Consider the following 25,307-nt stretch of genomic DNA (forward strand, 5'->3'; position numbering starts at 1 on the left):
GCAGAACCCCTCACATTTCTGTTGTTCCTGCATGTCTTGTAAGAAATTTGTAAAATCCATGGGTGGTAAAGTAGGGGGCTGTTCTTAAACAAAATCCAGATCGTTTAATTTTACCAGTGAGGACTCAGGAGTCAGATGCTAGGGTGATGCCTGGTAGGTCAAAGAGGCAGAAAACAGAGAAAGCACCCAGCTGTCCTTCCTTCCAGCCACAATGCCTTCTCTCACGCTGGTTCAAATGGTTCAAAAGACCTCCTTCAAACTGAATGTCCCTCCCATCTACTTCCTGTGAGTCTCCCTGTCCCTCCCATCTACTTCCTGTGAGTCTCCCTGTCCTTCTGAGTTCCTCACTCCCTATGGCTTTTTTTCTATGTTCACTTCCAGGCAACTGATGGCTTACTCCACCTCTTGACCTGTGGTTGACTTTATTTAATTCTGTTTACAATAAACAGAAAGCTCTTGGATTAAATGTGTGTGCTAGGGCTGAGCCACGCCACGACTAGAAATAGGTTTTTCCAGTAAATAATACAATCTCGGGAGTTCACCCTCTGATCAAGTAAATGTAACAGGGTTTTTTTTCTTTAGTAGGAAAGTTAAAGAATGCTAGCATACAGCACAAAAGGCAAAAATGCAAGGGATGAAGCCGCCATGCACATGCCTCATGAATGCCATTATTTATGTGCATTCTATACGTTAAATGAGTCTTTGACAGACACTTGCATTGTTTTTATATGGTATTCTTGTAATGAGAAAGGAAAACGTCGTTTATGTCTAGCATCCAAAGTGATATTACTGTGTCTTATACACAAAAGTTTCCACTAATGTGTTCACTACACATTAAATAATTAGATACTTGGTGCTGGAGATGTGGGTAAGAGTACATGCTGTTCTTGCAGAGGACCCAAGTTTAACTTCCGGTACCCAAGTGATGGCTTACAACCATCTGCCATTTCAGTTCCCGGGGATCTGATGCCTCTTCCAACCTCCTTGAACGTCAGACATACAAGTCGTGTGCGTATATACACGCAGGCAAGGAACTCACACACCTAAATAAATCTAATTTAAAAAAAAATAGGGGTTGGGGATTTGGCTCAGTGGTAGAGCGCTTGCCTAGGAAGCGCAAGGTCCTGGGTTCGGTCCCCAGCCCCCCTCCCCAAAAAAAATACTTGGTAACTGCTTTATCTCAGTACTTTTAGACATTAGCAAGCATGGGAACCTTCTGGAAGTCAAGCTAAAACCCAGGTTACTGGGTCCTGTCCCGGAACGGCTTCGGTCAATCTAGCATGGGCCTGTGAATCTGCAGTTTTAACAAATTCAAATGGGGCTGCTGCTGGTCACAGATGACATCTTGAGGGCCGTTACCCAGAGCTCCCAGGTAGACTGTTGTACAAGTATTTGAGTGTTTCTGTGATTGAGAGAGTGTTGGTTGGAGCTTTGGATAGATCGAGAACTCATTATTATCTCTCTGCTTTTAAAATCTATTTTATTTATTCTTTGACATTTCCGTACGCAGTGTATATAATGTTTGCAACTCAAATCTCCTCTCCCACTGTCCCGGCCCACAGTACTTCCCCTTCCCACCTACCGTTCTCTTCCTTCATCATTAATTCTGCATACATGTGGGTATTTTGCCAGCACACATGTATGTATTATGTGCACCATGTGCATACCAGGTGCCTGTAGAGGCCTGAAGAGAGTGTTGGTTCCCCTGGAACTGGGGTTGCAAAGTGTTGCAAGCCTTTATAGGGTTGCTAGGTATTGAGTCCTGGACCTCTGCAAGGGGCACCATGCTCTTAACTACTGAGCCGTCTCTCCAGCCCCTCCTCTTCTTTTTTAAAATAACATTTTTTCTGTTTAATTAATGATATTAGCAGCTGTCCTAATATTGCTGATCAGTTCAGATGATCTAGTATCTAGTGGCTGGCTTGGTGCCACCTGGGGAATTTGTTAGAAGCAGCCTAATACCTAAATCAGCGTGGGACCCACCTTCTGGCCCACAAGGTCTCTGCAAGATATGAATACTTTCTGATGGATGGACAGCACTGGGGGACAACACTAAAGAGCCCTCTCCTCGTAAAGTGTCTAGGAAGGAGTGGTCAAGTAAAGAACCAGGCTGACTCCACGTAGGCTTCAAAGCCATCTTGTAGAAAAGATAAGCAAGGCTCACTCCTGATTGCGATTAAATCTGTTTGTCAAGGTCTGTCCTATTCCCCGCATGTAACCTTAACTACAATTGACTCTGTACTTTCTGTTCCCGGAATGGCAACCCCCTCATTGTTTCAAAAGTATAATAACCATCTTGCAACCCTACCTTTGTCCCGAAAGGGCTGTTTTGACTGCTTATTGTCACAACCTTGCAATCCTGTCCTTGTGTCAGAAGGTTGTTGTGACTAACTTGAAAATGCCTGGGTACTGTAACCCTGCCTATTTTGCTTGACCCCTACCCTTGGCCTATAAAACCTTTCTCTCTAATCCAATGTGGACCTCTCAGCCCCCCTCCCCTTTAGGGGGAGGCAGCCCATGAACAGGAATAAAAATGCTTGCTTTAATCATTTGGGCCAGGATGATTTGGGTTGAAGATCTTTCCCTTCCCGTCTTTGGGATTAACACAGGAACCTGGGCTGGCCTTGACGGTGTCCAGAGCTATGGTGAGCTGCTAAGTGCCTTGAAAAGACCCCAGTGGGCACTTTAAGGGAGCTGTGCCTATATTTCTGGGTAGCACTGGTGGACGACATTGAATGGCCACCAGGCTGGGCCTGAAGGAGGCTTGCTCAATATGCCGTTTATATGAGAGCTTCAGACTGTGGCTGTCAGGCCCAACCAGGCCAGTGAAAAGGGAGAAAGAAAACAAGGGAAGGAAAAGCCTTTTCAGCTGTAAGGATGCTGTTTCCCTGAAGGAAAGGCAGGTGGCCCCTCTCCGGCTACCAGAAAGGGTCACAGTGAACATCCTGTTATAAAGCACAGATCCACAAGAGCACAGCAAGTTTATTCAACCACAGTTTTGCATAACTGAGGGCCTTCTGAAGGAAGACACAAGGACCAGAATGAAGTGTCAGTTTTTCTGCTTGGCTTGGGGAAGGCATGCAGAAGTGCAACTGGACACAAGAGTACATGCTATGCATAAATGGAGCCACACCCAGTAGAGCCCATCTGCTCATACGCTTCCTGGCCTACTCTATGCATGCCTGGGTATGGGCAGGACATTTCTAAAACAGCATAATCTTATGATCTATTGTCAGTCAAGGCAGGTTAGAGAATTTCTTTTTGGCTATAAGACAGAAGGTAGAAAAAACCTGAAATAGCAGACTCTTAAGCTGGAGGGCTCCTAGGAGATCCTTTCCAATCTGGATGTGCATGTCCCAGCAGGTTCTGTATCTCTCAAGTGCCAAGAGTTGAAAGCCGGAGCCAGACCCAAGTCTTACATATAACTTCTTTTGCCACTTTGCAGAGACATGAAACTAATTTGGGAGGAAATAAGTAAGCTCTAATTATTGGATTTTTTTTTTCAAGTAAAGAAAACCATACATCTGGCTTGGACTGAAGCATGTCTAGGCCGATTCCTTTTTGAAAGCAAATCCAACACCAATCCTGGGAAGCTTTCGTGGCATTCCACATTCTCACTCCTGGTTTATGGGACCTTTGCTCAGCCACAGATGTGGCCACAGTACATAGACCATGTCAACCTGACCGCCAGAGGTGTTACAGATACTTAGGCCTGTCAGCAGACCATCTGTCTTCTACAACATTTCTATGGACAATGGTTGACCTCAGGCTTTAAAGGTCCTGTGTCTTTTTGCTATTGAGGTCATTTGACTTGCCGTGGTCACCCAACTGGGCAATGGCCTACTCCCTTCCTCTGTCCATCCCTAGGACATTTATTACTGATCAGCTTACCTTGGACACTGGATCACAAGGCCAAGTATGAGTGAAGCATGAATGGGGTATGAGTGGAGTGGTATATGTGGTGTGAGTGGAGTATGAATGGGATATGAATGTGGTGTGAACAGAGTGTGAATGGGGTATGTGTGGTGTGAGTGGAGTGCGAATGCAGTGTGAATGAGGTGTGAGCAGAGTGTGAATGGGGTATTGTGGTGTGAGTGGAGTGTGAATGCAGTGTGAATGAGGTGTGAGCAGAGGGTGAATGGGGGTGTGTGTGGTGTGTATGTGGTGTGAGTGAGTGAGGTGTGAATGTAATGTGAATGACGTGTGAGCAGAATGTGAGTGGGGTGCGAGTGGGTGTGAATGCGGTGTGAATGAGGTGTGAACAGAGTATGAGTGGGGTATGTGTGCAGTGTGAGTGGGTAGGGTGTGAATGATGTGTGAGCAGAATGTGAGTGGGGTGTGAGTGGGGTGTGTATGCAGTGTGAGTGAGTGGGGTGTGAATGCAGTGTGAATGAGGTGTGAGCAGAGTGTGAGTGCGGTGTGAGTGGGGTGTGTATGTGGTGTAAGTGAGTGTGCGGGCAGAATGTGAATGGGGTGTGTGTGTGATGTGAGAGGGGACGCCCATCAGTCTGTGTTAGCACAGGGTCTTATTCCTGTTTCTTTCACCTTCCGTACCTTGAGAGAGGCCAAGACCGAGCATGTGGCTAGCCGTGGACGCTCGGGTCTGCCCCGAGCTCTCCCTGCTTTTCCCTCAGCACTGAGTCCCTGGATGCACTTACGTGGCCAGAAGAAAAGGTGCAGAAAGCTGCCTGTCCACCGCTCACAGTGGCCATGTGGGACGGAGCTGGGCAGAGGAAGACAGTCTAGTCCTGATTTATGTCTGCTCTGCTTGGCATGTTTCAATCAGCGTAGGTTACTCACAACTCTAAAAGTTCAATAAAATTAAAAAGCGAGTTGCAAGAAGAGGCATATGATGTCATGCGCATGGAATCCAAAACGTTTCTAACATCCCGTAGCCTCCCGTGGGGTTCATGCAGCAACTCACTCTACTGCCGTGGCATCCCTACCCTCTGTAGCTAGTAACTCCTGACTCTCTCAGAGGGCTACACGGCAGCTGGGAAGAGCCGATGCGGTCAGAGGGCTGAGGTCACGAGTGGTGGTCTCAACTAAAATGGTGACATTTTGTTTCATGAAGGAGGAAGAGGAGGAGGAGGAGAAAGAGGAGAACTAAAGTCCTAAAGGTCAACGTGATGAAAGGTGAAAGTTCACTGGAACTGGTGACCTACGCTTGAGGGACTGCAGTCCTCCACGTACCTCTCTTTGTCCTAGAAGTCTTCCCTAGAAGTTATATATACACATACATATACATATACACATACATATACATATACATATACATATACATATACATATACATATACATATACATATACATATACATATACATATACAATACATATACACATACACATACACATACATATACATATACATATACATATACATCATATACATAAAGCTACTTAACTACAGTAAAGGGGGAAGAATTTGTCTTCCCTGATGTGTAAGACGTCATCTAGTGACCCCGACATACAGACATAAGGAAGAAGGACTGAGGGACGGGAAAGGGAGAGGGAGAGAAAGTACCAAAGTATGCTTAGACCGCTGGTCTCTTTTCTCCTGGTTTTCTTTATTTCCCCACAGGGTCTTGTTCAGAAATAAGCACAGGAAACAAACAACATTAATGTCTTCTTAGTGGATGGATGGATGGATGGATGGATGGATGGATGGATGGATGGATCAATTGATCGATCGATTGATCAATCAACAAGCAGACAGATGAACAGACAACTTGAATGAACTGACCGTTGCCAGCTCTCAGCACAGGTAGGCGCCTGTCTTCTCCAGGAAGCTCATGGAGACCGCCCTTGACGTTTTGGGACTCCCTTATGGATATATAACCAAATCCCGAAGTCAGGCTACTGAGCACCAGCCTGTCCGAGTCTAAGTACCTCCAGGTGAGATGAGCGGTTAGAACAGGTTAGCTCCTGCCAATGTCACCTGTGCCCTGCTGAATGTTCCCAGCTTCCTGCCCTGTTCTAAGTTCAGACCTGTAGCTGTGCTGAGATGACCCAGACCCAGTGCTGGGCGAGAGTGGTAGCTAAGAGGACCCAACAAGGAAGAGAAAGCCACTAAGGAGATCCTTGCTTAGTTCTGCCACCAACCAGTGTTGGGGCCTTGGTGAAGGAAATCATCTGGGCTGTGGCTTCCACTCTGTAAAACAATGGGCTGCGTGTGCTCGCTGCCGCTGTGTGGATGTAGCTCCAGGGAGGGGAGAGCCTATGTCACGGCTTGGTGCCACACTGGCTATAGCTTGAGGGAATTGCCAAAGTGTCAGGGAGTGGTAAGCACATGGGAGCCAATTGGCACCATAGCCAGCCAAACAACAGCAGTGCGGCCAAGGACAAGCCAGCTCCATCAACGTGGTCGGGATGCTAAAGTCACCGTGGCTGGGCTTCTGCTGGGTGTGAACCACATTTCTTTATGTAAGGCTCGTTACAGCAACATCTTTTCTCGGGTGAGTGATGCCAGGCCCCTGACCACATGGCATTTATGGCCAGTTTTTGTCGAGTTTAAGCTTGAAGTAGAAGCAGGACGAGTACTCAGTAGCCTTGACACCGCCTGACTCTCCAACTTCATGTTCAGGGAGTAGCTGGAATTGTCAAAGGTCCTTCCCCACCCTCACGTGACAAGAGCCTGTAGGGAGGGTTCTATGCTCAAAGCCATAGGAAGCTGAACGTGGCTTGGCCTGAGAAGCTTAGCTACCGTCCACACGCCTTTCAGCTGCGGACCTCAACTTGGATTCTGAGCTCTGTCCTCCTCCATGAGCCACACAGCCCCATCATTGGAGGGAAGGCTGCTGACTTTGCTCTTGGGAATATCAGATGAGAAGGCATGTGTTACACTTTCAGCCCTGAGTTGGGCACTTCATTAGTGTCCAGTGAACTGACATCTCTTCTCACAATCAAACCCAGCTGTCTCAGTTAGGGTTTACTGCTGTGAACAGACACCATGACCAAGGCAACTCTTATAAGGCTGGCTTACAGGTTCAGAGGTTCAGTCCATTATCATCAAGGCAGGAACATGGTAGCATCCAGGCAGGCATGGTGCAGGAGTTGAGTTCTACATCTTTACCAGAAGGAAGCCAGGAACAGACTGGGCATCCTCAGGCAGCTAGGAGGAGGGTGTCCAAGCCCACCCCACAGTGACACACTTCCTCCTAGAAGGCCACACCTCCTAATAGTGCCACTCCCTGGGCCAAGCATTTGCAAACCATCACATCAGCCTTCAGTACTTAACTGAGGGCTGGATGCTAGCACAGGGCTCGGGGGTGGGCCTGCTGCAAAGGGTCCTAGACAGGGAGGGAACAGAGAAGCCTAATGCTTCTTACAATCTTGTCATCATTTAATCTCACAGGTCCCTGGCAGAAGCATGAGTATCATTGTATCAGCTGCCTGTGGCCTCTGCTCAAAGGCGCCTGGGGGGTCCTGCTCAGGCTGGTCTCCAACCTGCTGCTCAGACATCCCCTGTTGAGAAGACCTCCATTGTCAGCATGGTGCTCTCCGGATGCTGTGCTCAGGGACTTGATCTATTTATTTGTTTGCTTATTAATGTATTTATTTATCTTTTTTTTTTTTTTTTTTTTTTTTTTTTTTTTTTTGAGACAAGGTTTCTTTTTTTAGAACTTTCCTAGAACTTTAGACCAAGTTGGCTTCAAACTCGGGGATCCCCCTGCCTCTGCTTCCCAAGTGCCGGGGTTGAAGGTGAGCACAGCACCCAGCGATTTACTTGACTTTCTAAGACAGCCCTCTTCGAAATTACAATCCTCTCACCTCCACCTCCCAAGAAGACGATTCCATGGCTGTCCAGAGAGTCACAAGGGTAGGGGAAGCAGTGGGAAGAGTTGAGGCTACAGAGATATGGAAACCCGGTCCTGAAGGGTCCTTGCAGGCCTGCTCCAGAGTCAGACTCTGCTCCTGGGACAGTGGGACACCAGAGAGCAGTTCTGGACAGGATACCACAGCCTGGCACTCACTCCCTTGGGCCGGGTGTGGGGAATGAACATTGCTTTAGATGTTAAGGCTGCTGGGCTCCAGGGGCAAGGGCTTATTGTGTAAGCAGACATGGGAGGTGGAATAGTTCAAACAACACTATTGGAGGCTGTGTCTTGCCGGTCACGCACTGCTTCCTCTCCAGTAGCAGTAGATCCTAGAGGGGGAAGTGAAACAAGACAGCTGGGAGCTAAGAGACCTCAGGCAACTCGTGAGAACCGACTCTTGGGAGGCAGCTTTAATGAGAGGAACAAAGGCTATTTAAACCTTTTGGGGTGAGTAGGGGCTATGGGATTAGGGTACATCCTTGACCAGGACTGGGGTGTTGGGGATACCTCATTAGCATAATTAATTCCAGGTGCTGCTAGATGTGACCTTATAAGGGGAGAGGCAGTTTAACCTAGCTACTAGGCTCTGGGACTTGGGGAGTGGGAGGGAGCTACAGCCCCAGTCTTTCTGAGCACACTCTCTGAAGTAAATGTTATGCATCTTCTTTGCCTGATTCCACTTCCCGCCTTTACTGCACTTTGAAGCACAAGCTACTATTCTTCCTCTAAGAATCTGTCTGCCTTCACACACACACACACACACACACACACACACACACACACACACACACACACACGTACACACACACACACCACGTGTTCTAAAGTCTTTACTGGATGAATAAATGCACTGAAGAAAAAGGCCGTGCTCCTCATGATACTGTGGGGCCCCGACACTGACGCTGGAGACTTCCTGTCATAGGTAGTTGCCCACTTCTAGAATCTAGAGACTATGGTGAGGTTGACACCAAAGGGACAGGACACTGGACACCTGGATACCTATCCCTGGCACCCTAGGCATAACTCATACACTCTCTGTGCACTGACAATAGAAACCTAGCTCTCCACCTTGGCTCTCCCCTGTGCTGTGCTCGCTCAACCCTGGCTTTCCCCTATGAGCACCTGTGCTGTCTAGGGCACAGCTGGGTTTTCACAGACCCTGGATTCAGTTGCAAATAACAGGAGTCTGAAAATATTGGCTGAACCAAATTAGCCCAAAGGGTTTTCAATTTCCCAGCTGGTCAGACCTGGTGTGGAAGCCTCTTGGGTTCCCGTGGGGGCTGCTCTGTCTATATTTCTGCTCCCCACCCCAAGCACATGCCACAAAGCACATGTTCTCTTGTTCTCAAGATGGTCAACGTGCCCTCTGGTGTTTTGTCCTCAGTCTCGGGAAGACGGGAGGGCATGGCACGGCAAATAGAAGCCAGGGCCAAAAGAGCTTCCTCAGAAACCTTTTTATGTGACTTTAATTCACTCTGACAGCCAGAGAGCCAGTGCTTCTGTGAGAGCAAGCAAAACCAGACTTCTGTTAGTCAGCGTGACACAAGTTCCTGAACAGGAGTGGCTCGGTCAGTGGCGCCCTCTGCAAGGCTGATGGACTGATTAGGGGTTCAGTGACTGTGAAAGGCTGGGAAGTGCAGGCCCAGAGCCAGATTATCTCAGGACAGCAGAAGCCCTCTTCATTACCTCTCTCCACACCGCATTAATATCTTTGTGACCATTTGGTAAATCCCTTATATCTACAAACAGAACTGTAGGTTTAGATTTTTTCAAAACCTACTTTTAATAAGGGTTCTTAAGTGCTTTAACCTCCCTTCTAGCCCACCACCCACCAGAGAGAGTGGAAGAGAAAGGTTAATAGGATACAGGGAGAGTGGACTTGTTTAGAAACATCCCTCGGAGCAAATCCAGTCTGCATTGTCAGGATATCAGCGGTTCGGTTCACAGGAATCAGCCACGGCAGCTCGATCCAACGGAAGCTATGAGGCTCTGCTGTTCAGAAGAAGTTCACCGAGGCAATTTTGATCTCCAATGGTCAGGACGCCAGCAGTCCAGTTCAGTAGTGTCCGGATAACAAACACCAATCAGCAGCGGTGGCACAGCCTAGCAGAAACAGCCGGGCCTCCACCGAATCCACACAAGTCAGCAGGGGCTCCCAGGACCAGCAGGGACATCAGGAGAAGTTCTCTGCTCTACCGCTCTCTCGAAGAAGTGAAGACCAGCGAAGACACCAGACCAATGAAGTGTTGCAAAGCTAGCTGTGCAAGCCCTCCGCCACTGTCTGTTGAGTCCCACTTATACGCCCTCCAAACATCACGTGTCCTCTCTCGGGTCTCGCCTTAACAAAACACCACGTGAGTCTGTATGAGCCGAAACATCCAGAAACTTACACTTCACTCTGCCAATCGGCCCAAGTCTAAGGAAGTGGCAAGAAGCTACCAGAAGTTTTTTTTGGTGCATTTTTCTCTCTATGGAGTCACAACAAACAAACAATAGTACAGCATCCCAACGCCATCCAATGCCGCCCACAGTCTGTCTGTTGGGTTATGTTTGTATTCCTTCTAAACATCATGCGTCTTCTCATGTGTCTGCTTTAGCAACACATCCTTTCACCCGTGTGCCCAGCAAAGCACCAGTTGACACAACTGACCTTCCAAAGAAACCAGAAGTTTCCACTTCACAGAGCACTAATTTCCAGTCAACAAAAAAGCTAGAGATGCTGTCAGCCCGCTGGCATCTGAGGCCTGGGGCAGAGAATTCCCATGTTCCCCTAATCTACCTACCTGACCAACACATTTTGAAAATGCCTCCACGTGTGGCCTCCTTAGTTCTGTTACTATTAAAAGTTCACAAAACTGGTTCTTACAAGTAAAGCGTGACTTCTCAGAAATGTGAGTTATGAAAACGGGAACATAGCTTTCTGGGATGTAAGGTACTTGCCACAATTATATTACTTAAAAACTCCAAAGCATCCAGGCATTGGTGGTTCACTCCTTTGTTCCCAGCACTTGGGAGACAAAGACAGGTATAGTGTGAGTTTGAGGATAGCCTGGCCTACAGAGCAAGTTCCAGAATAGCCAAGGTTATATGGACTATAAACCCTGTCTTGGAAAAAAAACACATACTCTCACACACACACAGTCTCTCTCTCTCTCTCTCTCTCTCTCTCTCTCTCTCTCTCTCTCTCTCTCTCTCTCTCTCTCTCACACACACACACACACACACACACACAGAAGTGGGGGGAATGGGGAGAAGGAGAGGGAGAGGGGAGGGGAGGAGAGGGAGGGGGAGGGAGAGGGAGAGGGGGAGGGAGAGGGAGAGGGAGAGGGGGAGGGGGAGGGAGAGGGAACTCCAGAGCAGTGGAAATAACTAAGGGCCCCACGCTGGTGCCAGCAGGGGTGTAGAGAAAAGCACAACCACTCCTGGAAAAACGTTTACTGTGGCTTTTCCTTTTACAGAGGTGTCTATAATAAACCATAGGCAAGGTCTTGCTATGTAGCCCAGGCTAGCCTCAGACTTGCAATCCTCCCATCTCTACCACCTGAAACTAGTTCCCAGGGCTAAAACGCATGCGTCTTCTACAGTGCTGAGTACCGCGCTAGCAATAATTATACACCAGTTCCACAATAATCTTAGGATTAGAAGAAATATATCAAAGAAAGAAAAACCTAAGCAAACATTTACAATAGCATTGGCACCGACCTATTTTTAAAGGATTCCTGTAAAGCCAGTTCCCAGGAACCCCCTGCCCATTGAGGCCATGGCTCAGGGGTTTGAGTCTGGGGCCAATTCCCTTGTGTAACCTGGCATTTCGCAAACAGCGGTAGCCTCTACAAGTCTCTTGCCGTGTGAGAGAAATAATAAGTAGACGGACGCTAAGAGGTTGTTTTTTTCCCCCAGTGGAGACACTGCCAAATCTGAGTGTGAGAAAGCTTTCAGGAGGAGTGGGACTCACACACTGCAAAGTAAAACAGGAGGAGAGGAACAGAGCCTGGTCACAGTGTCTGGGGATTTGCAGAAGTCCTGGAAATCGATGTGTGCTAAGCAAAGGAAGCCTGAGCTGCCTGGCTTTCCCGTGCCTCAGTTCCCCTGCCTTTCAAATGACAGCCCTACTGCCTTCCACACAGGGTGACTGAGATGCTACGGTTTGCTGAACTCCCCGAAAATGTTTCGAAAAAGCATTTTGTCGACTTAAGATATGGTGTGAAAGTTAGCGTTGTCTGGTAGCCTATGAGAAATCAGAGAGGCTTGGGCAAACTGAGCTTATTAAAAACATTATCTCACCCGTGAAGAGGGGCACAATAAGCTTCCATCTTGTCTCTGTGTTCTGAAAACAAATCAGCATTTGTCTTATTACCCAACTATATATATATAAACTCAGGCCTCCCTGGAGACTTCTTTTCCTATTCGTTCCCCCACTCATCCCCTGAAACATTTTAAAAGTTCACCGTCTATCTGGAGAGGGAGGCCAGGATGAATTGTGTTGGTTTTAAGGTCAGAATGGAGATAGGCCTACCTGGGTCCTCTGTAGAGCTACCTTTACAGAACAGGACCCTCTGGTCCCAGTTAACCCTTGACCTGGGCATCCTGCTCCCCTGAAGATAGGCTTGTGCCAGCCTGCTGAATGGCAGCTGTAGGGGAGCGGAACCCCTGTGGCCTTTATGCCCTGGAGTTCCACTTCTCAGGGTAGGATCTTTTCCTCACTCTGTTCCCAAAGCAGCCGCTTCTGCCGTCCCTGCACTGAAGTGGAGCGTCGTCCTCATTCCAGACCAGGGTCTAGCTGGCTTGTTGTCCTATGGAAGCAGGCACAGTTGGGACCTCTGTATAAAGGGTTCTACACTGGATACAACTGACTTCAGTTGTCATCTGTCTCGCTTGGGGCACGGGCTGCCCTCTGACTTGAGGGACATTTGCAACATCCTTGGCCTCTACCCACTAGGTGTCAGTTGGTCCCCTCCCCATGTTGTGACATCCCCTAATGTCCTTAGACATTGCCAACAGTGTCACTAGTTGAGGGTAACTAGGGTAAGGCTCCACCCAGGAGATCCTGCTGTCCTGGCTGTCTCTTCACCAGCTGCCACGGAAACACCTTCCTTCCAGGCTCAGAGATTGGCTGGCTATCTGCTCTGTGGGACAGTTGTTGACATTTTGGCCTCTAAATCCCGTTCTGGGCTTGGGTTGACTTAGCCATCATGAGTGGGAAGCAAAGCAGAGCGCCAGAAGCGCCAATTCTGAGCACAGTCTCTCAGCCTCACAGCAGTAGGTGGCCAAAGGAATGCACCTGCATCCGACTTCAAACTTCCATAGAATCAACTTTGCCACCTCTGAGACCTGGAAAAGCATGGGAAGGGGGTGAGGGCGTGACCGGACGGGACAGCAGAGCGCACCGCTCCCAGTGGCTGTGTGTGGCTCCTTTGAGACCTGGGGAAGCACCGGAAGTGGATGGGGGCGTGACGGCAGAGCATACTGCCCCCAGTGGCTGTGTGGGGCTCTGCACCTAAGGCAGCTACTCATTTTGTCCTCCAGTTCTGGCTCTCAACGGCCACTGAGCATGCTCTCAATGGCGCTCATTGCAGACTGCTAAGGACTTTTCTTTCCTTTTTTTTTTTTTTTTTAGATAGGAGTTTCATGTAACACACACTAGCCTCCTAAAGAGCTAACTAGGCATGACCTTGAACTTCTGACCCTATGTGCTGGGATTATGAATGCGTGTCACCATGCCACACACATTTTCTTTTTCCATTCCCACTCTATGAGGGTTTGATCCCCTGGACAAGCCCTCTCTTCTCTTCACTGGCTTCGTGCTAGCCAAGTCTTGAAGCATTGGAAGCACTGTTTGCTCTCCAACTTTTTTTTTTAAGATTTATTTGTTTTACTTAGGAGTACACTGTCTCTATCTTCAGACACACCAGAGGAGGGCATCAGATCCCATTACAGATGGTTGTGAGCCACCATGTAGTTGCTGGGAATTGAACTCAGGACCTCTGGAAAAGCGGCCAGTGCTCTTAACCTCTGAGTCATTTCGCCAGCCCCCCTCTACAATTTTTTTTAAAAACCCTTTGAATGAAGAGGCAGCTCCCAGCTCACACTGCCTGACTTATATGGAATCTCAGTTCACCATCATCATAGAGTATCCATCAACACAAGGTATCTATCACCACAGGGTATCCATCACCACAGAGTATCCATCACCAAGGGGATCCATCACCACAGAGTAGGAGTAGCAAAATAAGTCTGTGGAAGAGGTGGGGCTGGGGGCAAGGGCAGGCATTGTTCTTAGAGAATGTATGGATCCAAAGGGGCTGGGGTGGAGATCTGGGCCAGGGGAAAGGCATAATAAAGCAAGAACTGTGTGTGTGTGTGTGTGTGTGTGTGTGTGTGTGTGTGTCTGTGTGTGTGTGTGTGTGTGTGTGTGTAGAGGGGGGTCACTAGATCTTGTAGTGCACAAAGAGATGTACACGAAGTCCTGTCCGTAATTGAAGCTCTGCGAGCTGACAGCAATTGCAATGAGTATAATGGGAGGAAGTTTACTTCACTTGATGCAGACAGCATCACTCAGCTTTATAAAGCAAACTCGACATTAATGGAAAACACACAACGCACATCCGATAAGCCACAAAGAAAATACAAAACACTAATAACCCTAAGAAAATGTGGAGACGCATCAGAAATAAAACAAACAAACAAACAACCATGAAGTCACAGCTCGCTTCCTCTCATGAGGTTAGAAGCAGGAACAAGGACTTTCCTTGTGGGCTGTGCTACAGTGAATTGTCTCAATTGGGGGCAGGGGGTAAAGATTGGAGAGCTGGAAGAATGGCTGGGGCACTCATCGTGGGACCACCAGGAAATGTCCTTATTTGTTGCTACTTAGCTGAGCACCCCTGCTTTGCAGACTGTGTGATCAAGGCTTGCCTGGCACCTCTCTGGCCCGGGCTTCCGTATCTCCCACACAGGGTATAAGCACATCTTTGTTAGCCAGGTTAACCATTTGCTAATGTGCATCCCACAGAGCCTGACGTGTAATGAATGCCTGGCATAATCAATACAAGCAGGATTGATTGTCATAGCGGCATACACAGGAAGTCACCTGAGTGTCCAGAAAGAAAACAGTCAATAAAGCATGTCACAATTATAGAATATTTGTGACCCAATGGTGCAAGAAGTAAGCAAGAGTCTCACAATAATGAAAGGGACATTATGCTATGTATTTCTCTAAATGCATGACCTACCTGGGCCACAAAGCAAGTTCAAAGACAGACTGTGTCAAAAGGAAAAAGAAAATAAAAGAAGGTTGCACTTAGAGGTAGAATGCTTGCCTAAGACACATGAGGCACTAGGTTCAACCCAGTCCCTGAAATAAACAGGACCAAAACCATATTGGTGAATACCGAGACTTTATTTTTTTTTAAAGGTTTATTTATTTATTTTATGTATGTGAGTACACTGCCATTGTCTTCAGACACACCAGAAGAGGGCATTGGATCCCATTACACATGGTTGTGAGCCACCAGGTGGTTGCTGGGATTTGAACTCAGGACCTCTGGAAGAGCAGCCAGTGCCCTTAACCGCTGAGCCATCTCTCCAGCCCATACTGCAACTTTATATTTAGTTATTTATTTGTGGATTGTTTGGTTTTGTTTTTATTTTTCTTAAGACAGGGTATCTCTCTTTAGCTCTGACTGGCCAGAAACTCACTATGTAGCCCAGGAAGCCCTCCTCCAACTTTGGCGATTGTCTTGCCTTTGTCTTGTAACTTCTGGGCTCACTGGTGTGAACCACCACACTGGTTTTGTTTTTTGCTTGCTTGTTTTTGAGGCTCACACAGCAAAGGCTGATCTCAAACTTGCAATGTGGCAGAGGCAGGCCATGAATTCTCCCAAACCACCACAGGGCACACAGTCGAACAGAGTTTTAGAGCAGTGTCAGGTTCAAAGCAAAGTCAGAGTGGAAAGTACTGTGTTCCCAGGATGCTGTTCCACATGAGCGTCCAGGGTCCCCAGGCGGCAAGCACACTGGCTATGACCAGTGGGCCCCTCTTGACACTGACCCAGAGCCACGAACTGCAGTGCATTGCCGTTGCATGTTGTGTGGACTTGTAGATAGTAAGATAATACACACCTACCACTGTACACCCCGAGGAACATTTCCATGAGCTCAGAGCCTCCATGCTCTGCCTACCCACCCCTCCTCCCTCTGACTCCTGCCAATCCCTCATCTTCCTGCCTCTCCAAGTGCTGCCTGTTTCTGGAATGTGGAGTCAGGCAGCCTTTCCACAGGGGAACAGACATTCACACACCCTCTTGTGTTCTTTCTTGTTTTCTTGTCTTGCTGGATCACTAAGGTAGGGATAAAGAGGTGGGAACGTCAGTGTGCGGCGGGTGTGTGTGTGTGGACGTTATGGTTTTCCCAGGGAGCAAGGTGGCTGGTATGATTGTGGGACATTTGGCTTTCTAAGAGACTGCTAAGCTGTCTGCCAATGAGGCTGCTTCGTTTTGCATTTCCAGGAAGCTTGAGAGTCCACGCTACTGCAGGTCCCCACCGACGCTGTGTGTCGTCTGGGTTTTGTCTGTTCTGATCAGCACGGTTTTTTGTTTTGTTTTGTTTTGTTTTGTTTTGTTTTTTGGAGCTGGGGACCGAACCCAGGGCCTTGCGCCTCCTAGGCAAGCGCTCTACCACTGAGCTAAATCCCCAACCCCCTGATCAGCACGGTTTTAACGTGCAGCTCCTCATGGTGACGAATCCTTTAAAGTACTTTACCTTATTTTCCCAATCATGTCTCTCACCTCTCAGGAGGTTTCCACGGATTACCAGCTATGGCGATGAGTAATTCGGAACTGCAACATCCCTGGGCCCAGACCGAGAAGGAAGAATGGCCTTGACAAAGCCTGTCGGCCATCAAGACTATTGCATACTGGCCAGTGGGCCATGGCTGAGCCCTTTAGCACAGGGTACAAAGTAAGGGACGTCCCTGAAGGTGGCGAGTCAAGAAAAGTAGCTGTTGTTATTTAAGGTTTTGTGTTCCTTTATTTACTGGAGGTGGGTGCTGCATGTGTCGTGGCACTGGTGCAGAATTCAGAAGACAGCTTGTAGGCGGTGGTTATGTCCTTCCACCACGCAGGTTCTGGGTGTTGAACTCAGGTCGTTATGCTTGGTAGCGAGTATCTTGACCACTGAGCCATCTTGCCGGCCTGTAGCTGTTTATTGTTGTTGTTGTTGTTGTTGTTTTTGTTTTTTGTTTTTTTAAAAGTGGTTTAGGGTAAGGGAGATAGCTCAGTGGATAGAGCTCTTGCCACACAAGCTTGACAGATTCCTGGCACCTACATAAATACCAGGCAGATATGGCAACCCACTGGCCATGCAACACTCTGAAGGTGGAGAAGGGGCATTTCAGAGGCAATCCTAGCTGAATGAGTGATTGGCTCTGCCTCAGTATACAGAGAGGACAGCAGAGGAGGAAGACACGATCTGGCCTCCACACAAACCTTCACACATACATGTGCATCTGCACACACCTACCTGCTAAAACATGTGCAAATATGCATGCATACATACATGTGTTTGTGTGTCACACATACATGCATGTATGTGTGTATGTATGCATGTATGTATTGTATTGTAGTGTATTGTATGTATACAGGTTTTGCCTGTAGTCAGAGACTGAAGCAGAAGAATCACCTTGAGTTTGAGGCTAGCCAGAGTTACATAGTAAGGCCCTCTCTCAAAAAGAGTCTTAAAAAAGAGAGAGAGTTTAATATTAAGCCCAATCAAATAAGTCAAAGCAAACAAAAATCCACTTGCTCTTGATTTTTTCTCCATTGCAAAATTTTAATTGAATTTTATCTCCTTTATAATTATTGTGGGGTGTGTGTGTGTGTGTGTGTGTGTGTGTGTGTGTGTGTGTGTATGCTTGAATGTGCCACAACACCAAACCAGAAGTCAGAGGAGAGCTTTCAGGAGTCTCTCTCCTTCTAGCATGGGATTCGCTCCTTTCCGGTCAATGGCCCCTGCTCACGTAGGCCGGCTGTACATTCAAAAAACAGCCCTGATTCCTGATCCTTCTGCTTCCGCTTTCCAAGAACTAGGATCACAGATGTCCCCTGCTATGCCCAGCTTGACAGTCCGATGTCTATCCTCTGAGCTACAACCCCCGTGCAGACACAGAAGGAACCGGAAAGTGTTTGTGATCTAAGTCTAAGTGAGGTCCCAGCCCCCCCTGGTGCCCGCGCCCTCGCTGAGGCTGAGCTGCCCACCAACCAGCCAATATTACAGCTGCACGGGGAGTCAAAGGATGTCCTGGCCCGGAAAAATTGACCTGGTTTAAATATTGGCAGGAGCGCGCTGGGATCTCACTAAGGTTGCCTTCCCTTGAATTACCCACGACCTGGCGGGTGGTAAAGGTCTAGGGAGTGCTTTGTGTGGCTTCGGTGCACGTAGCAGGCAGGACCAATATTTGCTCTCTGATGCCGAAAGAGAGGCGCTGCTGAGGCTTTTTGATGCTGCTCAGTCAGTGCCTGCTGGGAAATACGCACAAGAAGGTTCTGGGCTCTGGGCCCCGGCGAACACCCCACTGGCTGAAGTTCGGATGCTCTGGGCTCCTTTCCGGAAACACAAAAACCCCAAGAGAGCAGTTGAGGGACAGCGCTGGCTTTGTAACTGGGCACTGCAGCCAGATCACAGAGGTAGCGGCCACTTGAAAGGCTTCGAGAACAAAATCAATACAGGCCTGACTAGCCAAGATCTCACAGCAGCTTCAGCTGTTTGTTGGCTCTGACATGGAAATAGTGCAAGCCGGGGCTCCAGCTGCCCCTGGGGGATGGGCCAGCTGTTGGTAGCCCCTCAGCGGAGCCCCAAGAATGGGATCTTATCTCTCCGACTGAGCTCAAAGGCCTGAAGAGGTCTTATCTCTCAGACCGAGGTCAACAGCCCAGAGAGGAACTAACAGAAAAGCACAGCTACCCAGGGTAGCTTCCTCCTCTGCTGGTAAAATGTCACACGTGTGCATACGCAGTTACTGATCTCTGCGACCCAAGAGGGGAAGGTCATGTGACTTGCCCAAGGTCACCCACCTGGTAAAGTCAAAAGCCAGATTCCAACACACACACCCCCCTTAGAAGCCCAGTCACTTTCCACATCGCCACACCGCCCACTCTCTGGAGCGTTGAGTTACAGTGTCACGGTCACGTAAGCACATCCTAGGGTCCCAAAGTACAGACTTAAAACATTTTGCTAGCAAGGCACGGGACAGTGACTTGGAATCCCAACTACTTGAGAAGCTGAGGCAGGAGCATTTTAAAGGTTTAAGGCCTCCCTGAGCAATTCAGTGAGACCCTATCTCAAAGTAGAAATGAGAAAACGGATATGGGGACAGTTTAGCTGGCAGAGTACTTGCCTAGCATGTGTGAGACCTTTTAGTTCACTACCAGTGCTGCAAACTATAAAATATGGTAATTGTTTTATTGATCAAATTTCCTTTCTCACCTTGGAAAACTGCCATTGTCTCTGTGTCCTGGCTACAGTCCCCATGAAGCCTTCCCACAAAGGCTTCTCGGGCTTCCCAACGATCCATAGAGATCATCTGAGACCCTCAAGTCTGGTGGGGGAGTTTGCCCCTCACTCCCTCTAGAAGAATGACCATGCTTCCTAGGGAGAACCTAATAGGACAGGGAGACAGCTACCTGGTGAGGAAGCTTTCCCCTTCACGGTTGCCACGGAATGAGACCCAGTCTAATAGCTTCTGAGACCCTGGTCTCAGGGATAGCAGGATGGTTGTGTCTTTGAAAATAGAGGGCTGGTTTTAAATTCCTTGCCATCGTACACTGCCAATGAAACCGTTCTTCTCCATGCTCTTGAAGACTGTAGGAAAGGGGCGGCCACAGATCTATAGGTATAATACAACCTCATTTCTGGGAAAATAGAATACATGTATTCATTCATGTGTCCTGTAAGGAAATAGCCTGAAGAGCATTCCACACTCCGGCAGGGAGCTCCAAAGTAGCTGCAAAGCTCTGAGCTGCGCCCCTGTAAAAACCTTCACGCCTTTACCACTCCTCCATATACTATTTGATGTTTCTGTAACAGTGTGGACTGATTTTACGCGTCTTTATTTGCACAGAGTAAAGTTCGGTCTCTTTGGCGTCTGGCTCTGCAAGTTCTGACAAACACTTAAATAGACTGTGCCCACCACCAAATCAGGAGGAAGACACGTCCAGCCAGCTGTCTTGTCTTGCTTACTTGTATTTCATTTTCCCAGAGACAAGACTATATTATACCTACGGATCTGCAATTGCTCCTTTCTGTTACTATGAAGAGACGTCATGTCCAAGGCAACGTATAAAGGAAAGTGCTTGACGGTTAGCTCGTGGTTTCAGAAGGTTAGAGTCCCTGACCATCGTGGCAAGGAGCATGACATCAGACAAGCAGGCATGGCGCTAGAGCAGTAGCTGGGAGCTTATATCTTGATCCACAACCAGGAGGCATAGAGAGTTAACAAAAAATAGCAAGAGTCTTTGGAAACCTCAAAGCACACCCCCAGGGACACACCTCCTCCTCCAAGACCACACCTCTGAATCCTTCCCAAACAATTCCATCAAGTGAGGACTAAGCATCCAAATCTATGAGCCCGTGTGGAGAGGGAGGGCATTCTCATTCAAACTATCACACTGAAAAAAAAATAATGTTATCATCCTTCTGTACCTGAACCTGGTCTTCTCCATTACTACTGTTAGAAAAGAATAACCTTGGCACCTCACAGAGAAATTCACGAAGAAAGCACTGTTTGCTTTTTGCTGTTAATAGACCAGAGTCCTGTATGTCCTGGGCTGACCATGAAACCGCTGAGTAACTGAGGATGTCTTGAACTTCTGGGTCCTTCTGCTACTATCTCCCAACTGCTAGGGTTACAGGCATGCACCCCCACTCCCAGCCCATTCACCGTGGAGTATCAAACGCAGGCTTTGCATGAGGTAGGCAAGCACACTACCTGCTAAGCATGTAACACCCGTGGTCCTATCTTTCTACTGTTTAAAATACTTCAATGTCTCTCACTAAGCTGCACAGGCTGGCTTTGAACTCATGCTCGTTCAGTCCGGTTTGAACTTACAGTCTTCCTGATTCAGCCTTTATAGTAGTTGGGAATCTAGGTCTGAGCTATCAAGCCTGGCCCCAAGCCATTTGGGGATAAAGGGCAAAGCTTGGAACTCATGACCCGAAAGGCTATGGTGAGTGTGAGGACAGCGAGGGAAGCTCTCTGGGGAGGGACCTGCCCCATGCCTCCGTCTGCCTTCTGTCCATCCGAGTGGACTGAGTGTAGGATTTTCACCTTCTGAGACCATGCAGACCCCTGCCGCACCCACTCACATCTGGGAGAAGTGACGCTGTTTTGGACTGGGGGCATCGGATAGAAAGACTGTCTCCGAAGACCTGGGGCCACAGTGGGGCGAGTAGAGCTTGGGAGTTGCCCTCTGGGTCTTCCTCTGAGAAGGTACGTCATTGGTCCTGCCCGTGAAAACTTCTAACAAGTACCCTGGTGTGGCCTAAGGGCGGCTCAGGAGCTTGCCTGGGAGCCCAGGCATCCCAGAAGAGAGCGGTCACTGCTTGAGTGAGACTCTTCTCTTCAGGTCGGGGGAACTTGGCAGGAGTGAACCAGCCCTTCAACAGCCTTGGGAACTTGTTTGACGGCGAATTCTCAGGCCACCCTCGAGGCAGCTGAACCGAAAGGCCAAACCACTGTTTAGTCCCCAGGTGACTGTGATGTATTCTGAAGTTTGAGACGATTTAGGGACTGAGTTCTGAGACTGGGGAATATAGCTAAGTACGGCAAAACCCAACCAACGAACCCTCTTTGCCACCCCAGGCTACCCAGCTCGCGCACCCCCAACCCGCTAAGGGCTGCAGCCTGAGAGCCTAGGATGCGGAGCCGCAGCACTGAGAACCGATCTGGAACACTAACATCCCACCTCCCACCCTGAACCCCAGCCTCCAACAGGAACCTCCTGTTTCCAGACTCTGATAGTCGTCAGTGAGCTCTTTGTGCGGCCTTTACTTTGGCATTACAAAGTAATGGGTACAAAGCAGGGGCCTGTTTCCTCATTATCTGCCGGATGAATGCTTGGAGGGTGTCTAGCTGCCGGGTCGCTCTTGGTAACCCGACGCGCAAGCCTTGGAAGTCTGGGAGGCGACCAGTTTCCTGCCTCTTTGCCAGCTGGAAGCAGGCCCAAGTGGAAAGGAAGTCGGTGCTACAGTGCCACCCTGTGGCAAAGGGAGGAAACAGCCTTTCTCGCTAGTGGCGTTGACTTCAGACCTGTGGGAGACACTTTTAAACAGTGTGGGATCCCCAACTAGCAAACCTGTAAACATATTTGATAGCATTTGCTGTGCACTAGGCGCCCTGATCATTGTATTATCTTGTAGCACCCTCACATTCCCGCCGTTCTTATTGGAGAATACTTTACCAAAGAGGAAAAATCAAGAAGCCCTTGCTCAGCCCCACAGATTACAGTTCTAACCAGGAGCATCCAGAATGATGTAACAAGATAGCCACACCCATGTACGTTTTCTTACTGCAATGACGGGCTTACTTGATTGATCGTTTAAAGCACTTTTCTTCAAAGGTAAAGCAATATTCAGTCATTATTCAGTCTCACGGGGGGATAGATTGCAGGACCCCTCTGGGCCCAAATCCTGGATTGTGCAAGCCCCTTATACAACACTGCGCTTTGGTCGGCATTTACAATTTGCACACATGCTTCCATATCTTAGATTATCTCTGCATCACTAACTGCACTGAGGACTCTTAATGGTGTGTTTTATGTAAGTAGTTGTATATATTATCTCCCTGTTGTTGAACAAAACAAAAGAAAAATCTTAATGGTGTGTTCTATGTAAGTAGTTGTATATATTATCTCCCTGTTGTTGAACAAAACAAAAGAAAAATCTGTACACATTCAATACAGGCGTCATTTTGGTTTGAAACACATCTGATTCTTAGGTAGTTGAACCTCTAATCCATGACCTATGAATTTAGAAGGCCAACTGTGTGTGCCTCACATGGAATCTGAAACCAAAAAAAGTTTACCTAATATTTATTATTTGTGCAACAAATTATCCCCCAAACTTCTGTCCTCCCACAGTTCCTGAGAGCACCTCAGTGGCAGACTTCCAACTCAGGACCCTCAAGTGTGTGAAGGGTTGCTAACATCCAAAGGCTTGACAGTCCACTTCTGAGCTCACAGATGTGGCTGTTGGCTCACCTCACAGGTGGGCCCTTTGATAGGGATGTTCATAAAAAGTCCCCAGTCCTAGATCAAATGATGAAACACAGGGGGTCAGGAGAGAATTGCCTTGGCTTGAAGCCTGGGACTGTGGCCTCCAGATGAAACGTATGCTAGGACTGAAATGTATCCTACTGGCTGTAAAGACTAACTCTTCTCCAGTACGGAAGAGGACAGCACCGAAGATCTAAGTGCCAGGACCACCCCAGGCCATTTTGGAGCTGGCTATTGAAGGACAAAAAAAAATTAAAATCTCACCTGTGTAAATCAACACAGTTCCTCAGACATGTTCACATGCAGTGTCTTAGTTAGGGTTTCCATGGCTGTGAAGAGACACCATGACAAGGTAACTCTTATAAGGACAACATTTAATTGGGGCTGGCTTACAGGTCCAGAGGTTCAGTCCATTACCATCAAGACTGGAAGCATGGCAGTATGATGCAAGAGGATCCAAGAGTTCTACATCTTCATCTGAAGGCTGCTAGGAGAAGACTGACTCTCCGCACTGGGCAGAGCTTCAAAGTCCACCCCAACAGTGACACACGTCCTCCAACAAGGCCACACCCACTCCAACAAGGCCACACCCACTCCAACAAGGCCACACCCACTCCAACAAGGCCACACCCACTCCAACAAGGCCACACCTCCTAACCGTGCCACTTCCCATGGACCAAGCATATTCAAACCACCACGTGTGGGTGTGGCTGGGTCTTCCTGACTCTTCACTCAACTTATTCCCTGCCTTCCATATTCCTCTATATACCATACCAGCTCTGTTTAATTTCCTTCTTTAAGGAATGCTAAACATTTTAGTGAACTCTTTAAAGTGTGTGTGTGTGTGTGTGTGTGTGTGTGTGTGTGTGTGTATGTGTGTGAATCCTAAATTTCGGAAATGAGTTAAAAAGGGAGGAGATGCCAGGAGCCAAGAACACTCTGTCTCAGGAATTTTTCTCAGAAATGCTTCGGGCTCACTTTTACTGCCTTTGTCTCTGAGGAAAACTAGCCAGTTATCTGTTCCTATCACTTTTACAGCCTTCAGCTCCCGGAAACCTAACCAGTTGTCCATTCTTATCAATGGTTTATGGCTATAGGGAGGGTGGTGAATTGGTCTTGGGCCCTGAGTGGCCTTCCTGCCTGCTTGTCTTTTTAAGCCGCTGCCCTGAAATAAAGTTTGAGAGCTTATCAGACAATTGACTTGCTCTCCTTCTTTGTGCCTCCTGTCCCCCATTCTTTCGTCCCCTCCCAGGCCTCCACTGAACCCCCTCCACCCGCCCCGCAGTCCAGGGCAACTGGGGCCCAGAGGTGGGGCCTGGGTACAGGGATCCAACTGAACATTGCTTCACCATGGACGTCTCCCTATCATAGGATTGGCGCTTCCCCGAGGATGCGAGAGGAGATCTTCATTTCGATCTGCTCACCATGAGTCCGATCCACCTAAGATAAGATTAAGCAATACAATCATGGGAGTAAACATGACTTATTCTTACAGGGTCTTAAGGAGTTCCTCAAGGCGTGAGGAACTGAGGTAAGGAAAAAGGACCTTGCTAAATTCTTTATATTCATTGATGATGTTTGTCCTTGGTTTCCCCAAGAGGGAATCATTGATGAAAAAAGGCCAGAGTGGGAGATTGTCTGAAAGATTTTTTTTTTTTTTTTGGTTCTTTTTTTTCGGAGCTGGGGACCGAACCCAGGGCCTTGCGCTTCCTAGGTAAACGCTCTACCACTGAGCTAAATCCCCAGCCCCTGTCTGAAAGATTTTTGTAAGACATTTGGCCCAGAGAAGGTCCCTATTTAAGTCTTTTCCTACTGGAACTTGATTAATGAAATACTTAGGGTTTACAAGACATGGCCAGATATTCAAGAGGTACTTAACGGTGGAGAAAAGGTCCTACAGCACCATTCTCGAGCCCCTTCAATCCGTGATTCCGTTTCTAATGCCATGCCAGACCGGGGCCCTCCTGGTCCACCTGCTAAGTCCCAGCAGGCATTGACAAAGGTCCCAACTCTTAAATTTACCCCTCCTTGGGGTTGGGGGTTTAGCTCAGTGGTAAAGCACTTGCCTAGCAAGAGAAAGGCCCTGGGTTCGGTCCCCAGCTCCGGGAAAAAAAAAAAAAATTATTTACCCCTCCTTGACTGAATTGAAAGTCCCAGTCCACAGCGAGCCCGGAGGCCCCTCCCCCAAAGGATTCATTATCCCTAGAAGAAAAGGCTGCCCC

This window comes from Rattus rattus, chromosome 11 (genome assembly GCF_011064425.1).
Source record: "Rattus rattus isolate New Zealand chromosome 11, Rrattus_CSIRO_v1, whole genome shotgun sequence".
Taxonomy (NCBI): Eukaryota; Metazoa; Chordata; class Mammalia; order Rodentia; family Muridae; genus Rattus; species Rattus rattus.